Below are 10,141 nucleotides of genomic sequence, written 5' to 3'. Positions count from 1 at the left end.
ACAAGATAGTATGAAATTTGCTAAAGCACTTTAAAAAGTTGAAAGCATTGCATAGTTGCTACTTAATGATCACTATCATTGTTAAGAGAAAAATTTGAAGATTCTTTATGGAAAGCTGAGGCTATTCATTCTGATCATGTTATACAGATTATTTCCATATATTTAGTTTACTATATAGTCAGATTTATCATAATATATATATTTTACTTGTTTATTGATTGAGTATACCCCCTACTAGAATGGATGATTCATGAATGCAGTGATTTTTTTTTTACTGTTTTGTTCACTGCTCTGTTTCAGAGCCTAGAATAGATTAAGGCACATATATTTCTTTAATAAAAGAAATAATGAATTATTTTATTAGGCAATACATGTGTTATTGGTGCTCAAAAATCTTAACTCATGGTAATGACAGTTTAAACATGTAAGTCTTTAGATTGCCTTACTGCAAAATTAATATGTGCAAATCACCAAATGGAACTTTTCTGAGGAAACTTCCTAGACTAGTTCAAGGTTAAAAGGAAGTCAAGTTTAAGAGTACTAGAAATGAGAAAAAAAAATTATTCAAGTTTTTTAAATGTGTCTCTGATTTTTAAATTTTAAGTTGTTATTGGTACAATAAAAGATGGGTTTTAATTGGGTTAATATAATCATGGAAATAGCTGAAATACCATTCTCTCTTTTCTAAATGAAACAGGTTGTGGCAGACAATACTATTTGCTCATCAACATGATTGCATGTGTAACCACATGACTTGATTTGGCAAATGAAATGTGAGTGGAGAAAATCTTGTGTCATTTCTGAATGGAAGTATTTAGTTGCTGGTACTTAAGCCTCCGTCACATTCTTCCCTTGCAATGGATATTGGAAGTATCCACTGACATGGGCTTAGCAAAATATGAAAGTATTTTGAAATGCTGAGATGACACTTGGAAGACAGCTTCCCCAGAGAGTCTCTTGGAACCACAGCTGACTCTGTATAAGCAATAAATTAGTTTTTGTTGATCTGGAACTTGCATATTATACTGAGATTTGGGAACTGGGTGTTAATATAACCTGGTCTATTGTGACTAATATATATGTGTACAAGATTTTCCCCTACATTTTGAATGGAAAGCTAAAATAACTGTATCTGCAAAAATGTTGTAATAAAGTATTTTTATGGGAGACAAAGCTATACATACTCACATATTTTTAAAGACAGAGAGAGAGAAAACTGATGAGTTTTAGGTTCTTTTTTTTTTTTCTTTGGGCCGCACCTGTGGCATATGGAAGTTCCCAGGCTACGGGATGAATTGGAGCTGCAGCTGCGGGCCTGCACCACAGCTCACGGCAACACTGGATCCGTAACCCACTGAGCGAGGCCAGAGATGGAACCTACATCCTCATGGATCCTAGTCGAGTTCACTAACCCCTGAGCCATGAAAGGACCTCCAAGTTCTAGGTACTTTTAAATTAACCTTCATTCTAAGGTGAGGATAAACTTGAGCAAAGCTGCTTCTGAGATATTTGAGAATAATCCTTTTGAGTTATCATCATTACTACATAAGTCTTTTCATTTTGTTCTAGATTCTTGCCTTCCACAGAGCCATGTCTTTTCCAATAGTTTCTCCAGATTTCGACTGTCTTTTCTTTGATCTGTTACTTTCTCTTGGTCAGTGGTACACTGGGCTCTCTTTGGGTGATGCTTTTTTTTCTTTTTTCCCCCCTCACCAAAAAGTAAGACTTTAAAATTGCTAGTCAAGTATTTTTAATGAAACACTGAATCTTTGTCTTTCACATTTTTGGAATACTTACTGCCACCTTACTAGAGTACCTTGCTAAAGTTGTGTGTGACTTCCCTTTCTGAAGGAAAATTTTAAAAAGTAAGTGGGAGTGGAATGGGGTAGGGGAGATGACTCATCCATCAAATGAAGATTTATTCGAATACTGTTGATATCTGCACTGATAAAGGAAGCAGTGAAGAGTCACCACTTCAGTAACACTGGAAGAATTTAAACAGGCATTTCCCAGCGTGGCCATTGTTTTCTTTGGTATTTCATTAACCTTGGGAGCCGGGAGAAGCTGGGGGCTCTGGCACAAAATAAGTGAAAGGGAAACAACAGTTTTGTTTCTAGTTCATTTCCAGCATTACCTAATAAGGGCAGCCATGCACATGTTGATTCTATTCAACAAATATTTTTTGAGTACCTTTTAAGTGCCTGCTATGTACAAACAGTGAAGAGAGAAAGAACCCTGCCCTTTGAGAGTTCACCTGGATGTATTGAGAAAAATGCTAAGTTATTTGCCTTCCTCAATTTTTTTTTCATGTATATCAATAATAAACACTGGTACAAACATTCAAACTGATGGTGAAGGCCTAAAAGGAAAAATCACCTTCACTTTGCTGGGGCAGTCTCATTAAAATATTCATTTAAAAATTCATAATACAAAAACACATACAAAAATATAAACTTATGAGGCCCCAAGTCTACAGATTTGAGATACAAACATGGTCCAAATTATTTGACTGTCTTTCATTTTTGCTTTTTTTTATTCAGGGATTGAGAGTCAGATCTTCAGGTGGAAAGACAGGGCTTTTTTAATGGAGAAGGCCCTCTTCCCTCTGAAGACTTACACTGCCGCCTTGGGCACTTACAGAGTAGGCACAAAGTCAGTTTCTCCAGACTTTTCTAAAGAGCGTTTCTATTCGTGGTCATAGTGATGACACCATCTTTTCTCCTCAACATCGGTGGTTCCAGAATTTCTACATAACCTGGGGTGGGCAAGCTGGTTGAGAACCTTCACCAGCACTTGACAAAAACTCTAGGGTGCCGCTCTGGGTTGGAGGGGAACTCAAGCCCTTCAAACATCACAGGGCCTGCACTGCAGCCAGCAGCTCCCCACTCCTAGGAGTGGCTTGGGAAGGGCACCTGAATTAGTTAAGGGTGAAGCGGTATTAGGGCGAGAGATGCAGGAGTTGGACAAACCACTTGTAGGTCTGTTTCCAGCTACCCCGAGGGAAAGCGTGAAAAAGCAGTCATTAAGGGGGTTGATTTTGACTTCGCTAAGGTACAACTGCCCTCACTCCAGGGTTTCCCATGGAGAAGTCACCATAACTCATTAGGCCAGGCGGTATAAAGCATCATCACCACCTAGATCTAAAACTAAACCAACCAAACGACGCTCTGAAGCCTCCCTCAACATGCTCTCTCCATCGCCTTCCAAAAGCAAATATCGCGGGCAAAAAGAGGCTGCACAAGTCACGTAGAAAATTAGGCTGCCCCTTTCCATGGCGATAATCGAATTACCCTCAAATTAAACGTGAAATTGGCTCTCGCCGGCTGCGGAAACAAAGCCCCCATTGTCCTTTGGCTCGGACATCGCGACAGCGGTGCCCACCCTGCCCAGGCCAGGCCCATCCAGTCCCCGCGGCAGGGGACAAGGTCGGCGCAGGGCCAGGGCAGCGCCTCAGTGGGGAGAGCGTGGACGCGCCTGAGGTTCGGGTTGCGCGCAGAGCAGGCGGCGGCGGGTGGGCGGCTGCCGAGCTCGGGCCAGCGCCTAGGACCAACGAGAGGGAGGGACCGAGAAGGGAGGAGCGCAGGAGAGGAGAGGAGGAAGGAGGGGTGTGCCGGAGAGAGCGTTTGCGCGCGCGTGTGTGCGCGCACTCGGCGCCAGCCCGCGGCCGCGCTCTCCCTCTCCCCGCCCCTCGCCCGCTCCCTGCAGCTCCCTCCCCTCCTCCCCCCGCCCCGTGCTCCCGCCCAGCCCCCGGAATCAGTGCAGCTGTTGCCGTGCAGGCTGCGGATTCCTCCAGTCCCTCCCTCGGCCGCCTCTCCTCCCGGAGCAAGCGCGCAGCCCCGCGCAGCAGCGCCCACCGGTCCCGTCCTGTGAGCCCCGGCCCCAGCCGCGACAGCCCCGCGGAGTCGCCTCCCGGCCCACCCGCCCGGCCGCCGAGGAGCGGGAGGAGGACGGGACCCCGGCGCCCCCAACCCCTATCCGCGGGAGGTAGGTAGGGGGCTTGAGACAGGAAGATGCCAACTCACTGGGGCTGCCTCCCTGGCTGGCTCCGGGGCGGCGGGAGGAGGGGCGCGGGCCCAGGCCGGGAGGACGCCGCTGCCCCACGGCTGCCCTGCGCTGGGGGAGCGGTGTGGGGGCGGGGAGGCTGCCGAGCCCGGTTGGGGGCGGCGCGGGGAGCCAGGTCTCCAGTGCTTTTTTAGTACGCAGACGGTGCGGGGCGGTGCGGGTGAGGGGCGGTGGGCTCCGCAATGAGGTGGCCGCAGAGCCGCGGTGCGCACCTCGGCCGCCCAGCCCCATCCCCGGGCGCAGCGGCGTGGATTCCTCTTCCCTGCCTCCGCCGCCTCCTCCCTCCAGCAGGGCGCAGCGGCCCCCGGCGCGGGGGTGGTTGCGGAGTGGGCAGCAGGGAGCGTATATTTTCGGGTGCCCTTGCTCCAGCCCTGGCTGGTGGAGAGCGGGGGCGGTGTTGACAGGGCCCGGCTCTGCGCGTAACGGTACGGGGGATGCGGCCAGGCGTGGTTCGGGCTGCGCCGCGCTGCAGCTGAACTGGAGGCGGCGGCCCAGCGCCCCCCACCCCCGCCCATCCTTGCTCCCGCCCCTCACCCTCCCTGCCTTCCCTGCTCTCTGAGGGCTGGGCGGGAGCCGCCTTGGGGCGCTGAGTCGCCTACGCGCCCGCCCTTGAGATCCTGCCACCCTCTCCTCAACAGGTTTGTGCCAGCGCAGGGACCCTCCGGGCCTGCCTTTGGGGTGTTGTGCTGGAAGCCCCTCTTGTTATCAGCCTTCACACCACGCCCGCGGCCCTCGTTTTTTGGGGGGAGAGCATCCCCTTTGTTTTTATGATAAGAAAGATGCCAAGTGCCTGCTGTCAGATGGGGTGGGGCGGGGGGAGTGTTGTGGGGTATACAGACCGTGTCCGTTATTTCTCCAAAAGCCAGACCAGATAGTAAGTGAGAAGAGGGCGACTGTGGCGGAGGAGCAAAATGGATTCGGTAGGTTTATCTGGACGGGGATGTGATTTTTTTTGGCAAGATGGATGGCTCATGCTGCCCTCGCCGTGATGCAGCACAATGCAGCAGTATCGCAGCCTCTCCGGGTTCTCGCTGGCGGGGCTTGGCACGGCCACTCGGCGCCAGCATCCCCCGCACGGCCCCACCCAGGCCCTGGGCTGCCCTTGACTGAGACCCGGAGCTGCTTCTTTCTACCTTGTCATGCTGCTTCAGCTGGATGTGGCGTCAGGAGGACCAGGTCACCTAGCTATGAGGGGGGAGTCTTCTTTTTGAGTGACCCCTCCCGCCTCGCCTGTTGGGCTGTTGCTGGGATGAAGGGGTGCCCTGCAGTGCTGATGCGGGCAGAGGGAGTCGGCCTTCGGTTGCAGACCGGAATCTGATCTTGGACCTAGGGACCTGAGCCGTAGGGAGGGGCTGCAGGGAGGACCAGGCCCAGTGCTTTGCGGAGGCTATGGTGCAGTCTGTACCTGGAGTCGCAGTGTCTTTCTGTGGATCTCCGGTAATCTGTAAACCACAACCCAACAATCCATTAATTTATTCGTATGTGAAAAGTTAATGTTTATTGATTAGAGCTTCACAGCTATGACATTACAGACATTACAATACTCTATGTCTTTGATGAATACTACACAGTGTGAATTTTTCCTATAGGAAACCATTTTTTGAAATGAAACGATTGATATTTTTCAGTTCATATGTCCCTGAGGCATTTAAAAAACTATTAACATTCAATAGATTGTTTACATATATTTGATGGATGGTAAATGATTTCTTTAATCCGTATTTGCTTTGTTTTCATCTTTTGCTTTTTCTGTAAATCAAATACAATTATATATTTGGATTGTTTATTAAGGATTATTTGCTAAATGTGTCATGATTGATGGTAAGTTGTTTTCAGATTGATTTTTATAGCTACCTTACGTGTTCAGCCACAAATAATGGGATTGTGGTTGTAACTGACTGCATTTGTTTGTTTATATGTATTTTTCGAATGCATATTTTTTGCAGATGTGTCTGGGGAGGGGATTGAGAAGGGCAGACCACCAAGGCCCATGTGGCTGGTATCTGGTCAGAAGGAGATGGTTCCAACGTCCTCATCTGTTTAGACTGGGCTAGTGCACAGGGAATTTCCTTTCTAAATGCCACTTCTACAATTCATTTATTCAGTGTGGGATGGCAGATGGGATACATTAGATGTCACTAATCAGGCTCTTCCAGAATGTATAGGTGAAAGAGGAAATTGAAATTCCAGTATGCTAACCGGAAAGGAAGATCAGTGTTTCAAAGCAAGGGTGTGTCTGCTTTTATTTTTTAAATCTCTAATGATTCCAAGTTAGTGGCATTTGATTTTATGTGGCTCTGCAGAATAGAACTGACTGCAGATTGGTTTATGTGCATTGTTTTGAGTTTCAGTAATAGAGGGCCATTAAAATGTAGAATTTTTTGGATTTGGGCTTCATCATTGTGCTGGTTATATAAAATCGTGTTGCATTAAGATGTTTGGGAGTATTGTTTCCATGGATTATCCAGACATTTCGGATTTATTATGTTGTTAGGAAATATCCTGTGTTGATGTCACAGAAGGTTTAGCTGTTCTGAGTTACTAGGTGCAGAGTTCTGTTAGCTTAAGCTCTTTGTAACTCTGTTTATTGGCTCTGGACAGACCAAAACCTTCATCTGAGAAAATGAGAGGTATTGGGTCAGGGAAGAAACCCTTGACACTTGGTTGTCTCCTGCTGTTCAGGCTTTCTGTAAAGAGCATCTCTTGGATGAGAGTAGTAACAACTGTCTGTGATGTTGTAGGAACAAGTGAGACGACCTCACTCTACTTGTGACACATCCATCGCTGAGACTTGGCATTGGCAGAGTTTGCTTGGAAGAGCATTTGAGTGGTTATTTTGTCTTGCGGTATGAAAGTATGACTTTACTTGTAGATGTACTATTTTGAGATGGCAGGATTTTACTACAAACAGAGACATGATGAGTGGAAATTATTCAATGTGGTTTTTGTCGAGATAATAACTTTTTGTTTTAAGAGCATATTCTTAGGGATAATTTTAAAAACCAATGTATATTTTTTTTTATATGCAGTGATGTGATGCTCCTTTCATTATGTTGGGCACCAACCAATGTCTGTATTATAACTGCACCTTAATTAATGTTCTGTGGATATCCTTAAGGTGGTCTTGGTTTCTTCATTTGAGACTATTGGGAATGTAAACCATTCTATAAGGATAGGGCTAATTAATACCCTTGCTGGAAAAGCTGCTGTGTGTAGGTCTGTGGAGGTGAGTAAAAGCCCTCATGGAGTTTTCTTACAAGTTTTCAGTCTTTGCTGTTTCTCTAAGCACTTTTTCCTTGCAGAAGACCTCGTTTGGTACTCTTAATTTTTCTGATAACAGTTGTCCTGCATACAAGTTTTTGTAATGTAGGAATAACATCCTCAGTCTCTACTTTGGTGAGAAAATGAAACTATCTCAATTAGACACTCTCCTTATATTTTTAAACATGACCAGAGAATGCATTTTCACATCTTTTGCTATTGCAGTGAGGTGAGGCCTGTCAGGATAGGATCATTTACTTGGGAGCTTATTATAAATGTAGATCCTTAGAGGCCCTATCCCAGACTTGTCTAGTTAAATTTTGCATTTTAACAGGACCCCTGAGTGGTTTGTATGCTGAGTGGTCCTTCAGCTGAGGGACCTCACTATCAAAAGCTTCCTCCTATTATCTTACTTTTGTCTTCTGTTGAAGTATCAGCACATTTTTCTCTCCTTTCATCACTAAGAAACTGATACACTTACTGTAAGTTACTTAATACAGAACTTTATAAAGTTCTTCTATAATAGTTATGTGGAAGAGTTCTATTTATTATGTTTATTTGGAGTAATAAATTTTTTTAGGCTGTTTTCTAAAATACCTCTGAAGTTGAAAAATAATCCCACCCCCCTGGAAGAAGGCATTAGCTTTGAGACTGCAGAACTGGAGTCTAGGAAGTTAACCCCCTGATCTCAGGGTCTTCTCAATGACCTCTGTGCTCCTCTGGCACTTTATTCTGTCACCAGCTGTTTTTCCTGGTATATTCAATATCCTTCCCTTCTGGTCCATTTTTTTCCCTTTAATTTATTTTTTATTAAGTGATTTGTATATATAAAATAATGCTCATAAAAGAGATGCTACAGAATCACAAACCAGTGGACACTCAGGCAGCTGCCACTTAGCTCAAGAAGAACCTATTACACATTCAGAGACCCCTCTGTACCCCATGTCATCCCATCTGAAGCAACTATAGCCCTGAATTATATTTCTCAAAAAGTTATCCTTTAAAAAATTCTTACTTAATTTTGTATGTTTCTGAACTTTATATAAATGAGATTACACTTTATGTATTTTTCTGTGACTTCTACTTTTAGATTAACATATTCCTGAGACACATTCATTTTGTAGCTGTAGTTCCCTCATTTTTCACTGCTGTATAGTATCCCACCATGGCATATTTATTCTTTCTATGGTAGATAAAGATTTGAATTGATTCTAGGGTTTTTTTGCTATTATGAAAGGGCTGCTACAAATATGTCTTATTACATATGTGATGGTACATGCCCATGCATACAAACATATTTGTTTTTTTCTCAGGAATGAAATTTGCTGGATTACAGGGTATGTGCATCATCAACTTTACTAGATGATGCCAACTTTACTAGATAATGCCAATGTGAATTGTACTGATTATATTACTACTGAAATTGTGTACATGTTAAAGTTGTGCCATAACTTTTCCAGACTTCAAAATGTTGTTCAGTCATATTTGTGAAATGTTTTCACATTGTGCTTTTTAATTTCCCTGATTATTGAGGTTATGTATCTACTTATATTATTAACCTTTTGGATTATTTCTTTTGTGAAGTCCTCTTTTAGACTTTTGCCTGTATATCTTTTAGATTTTTTTCTTATTGATTTAGAGGAGTTTTTAATGTAAACTGTGTAATGATCCTTTGTGGATTATATATGTTGCAAAAACTACCTCCCAGTTTGTTTTTTAAAACTCTTTTGAACAATCATTCATAGTTTCAGTAAGTCCTAGTCAGTTTTTGTCCTTTAAGGTTTGTGAGGATGATTTTGTTATTGCAGAACATTTTTCCTTAGTTTGGAGAGACCTAGGTATTAGAGTCAAACAGCTCTATCCTAATGCTGTTGTATACTAACCATGGTGGTCACATCTAGGTCCTTAGGTCAGTTAATCACTCTTGGAACGATGATTTCCTTATCAGTAAAATTGGAATGATAATACTTCCTCATACAGTTGTGAGATAGCAGTGTACAATGCCAGGCACATAGTAGGTGTTCTGCTGATAACAGTTCCACTCCATTTTCTTTGGACTACCAAGCTATACGAGCCACTGACCCCTCTTGGAGTGCTTTCTCAAAACCTTTTTACCTTAACATTTTTATGTCAAAGGAGCTACTATTCTTTTACTTTTTAAAAGACTATTAGCAATGGAATTTTTGTATTGATTAACACAGGCTGTACCAGACCACTTAGTGGAAACCCTATGTCAGTTCAGTTTCCTGTTCTTAAAAACAGTGTAATTATAGTTCTTTTACCAGGAAGCGTTTATAGGAATGTTCTTCCTTTGCTGCTACTTTGCAATATTGTTGTTAATGCAGTTAATAATTATTGGGTACCTTCTCTAGCCAGGGCTTCTCATTGGGTGAGGGTTGGTGGTGTGGGCTGGCTTCAGGTTGAATGACAATTAGTTCCTGACTCCAAGGACGGTGTACTCCTACTGTATAGAATATACTCTATATATGTACACAGACGATGAAAGATCTTTTACTGACCAGGAGTGCGACTTTGGCAAGCCATTGATCCTTCAGGTTTCAGGTTTATGTTTATAAAATGAAAAACTTAGATGAAATCATAGTGGGAGATAAAGCCTGGCACATGGGCACTCCTCCCTCTGTCCCTAGCAGACATAGAAAATCAATCATGGTACTTTTTGCACAGTGCTGAGACAGAGCGTCAGGAACACTCTCAATACAGTATTCGAGTCAGGAACTGCCTATTGATTAGATATGGCATTTAGTTGTTAGGATCCTGTACACCTCTGAAAGTCTGTGATGGTATGATATTTGAGTAA

General features: G+C 43.9%; 1 protein-coding gene across 1 annotated transcript in view; it reads left to right on the top strand.

Moving 5' to 3' along the window:
* The first annotated feature begins 3,786 nt into the window (after positions 1-3,786).
* SPTBN1 (spectrin beta, non-erythrocytic 1) overlaps positions 3,787-10,141 on the top strand; it is a 200,194-nt gene continuing 193,839 nt past the window's right edge. The window contains exon 1 of the mRNA XM_047782079.1: positions 3,787-3,984. The gene's annotated coding sequence lies outside the window, so the exon portion shown is untranslated. The remainder of the gene's footprint in view (positions 3,985-10,141) is intronic.

The sequence above is a fragment of the Phacochoerus africanus genome, chromosome 5, assembly GCF_016906955.1.
Source record: "Phacochoerus africanus isolate WHEZ1 chromosome 5, ROS_Pafr_v1, whole genome shotgun sequence".
NCBI classification, from domain to species: domain Eukaryota; kingdom Metazoa; phylum Chordata; class Mammalia; order Artiodactyla; family Suidae; genus Phacochoerus; species Phacochoerus africanus.
Note: the sequence above shows the minus strand (reverse complement) of the source record. Positions and strands in the feature narration are given on the sequence as shown.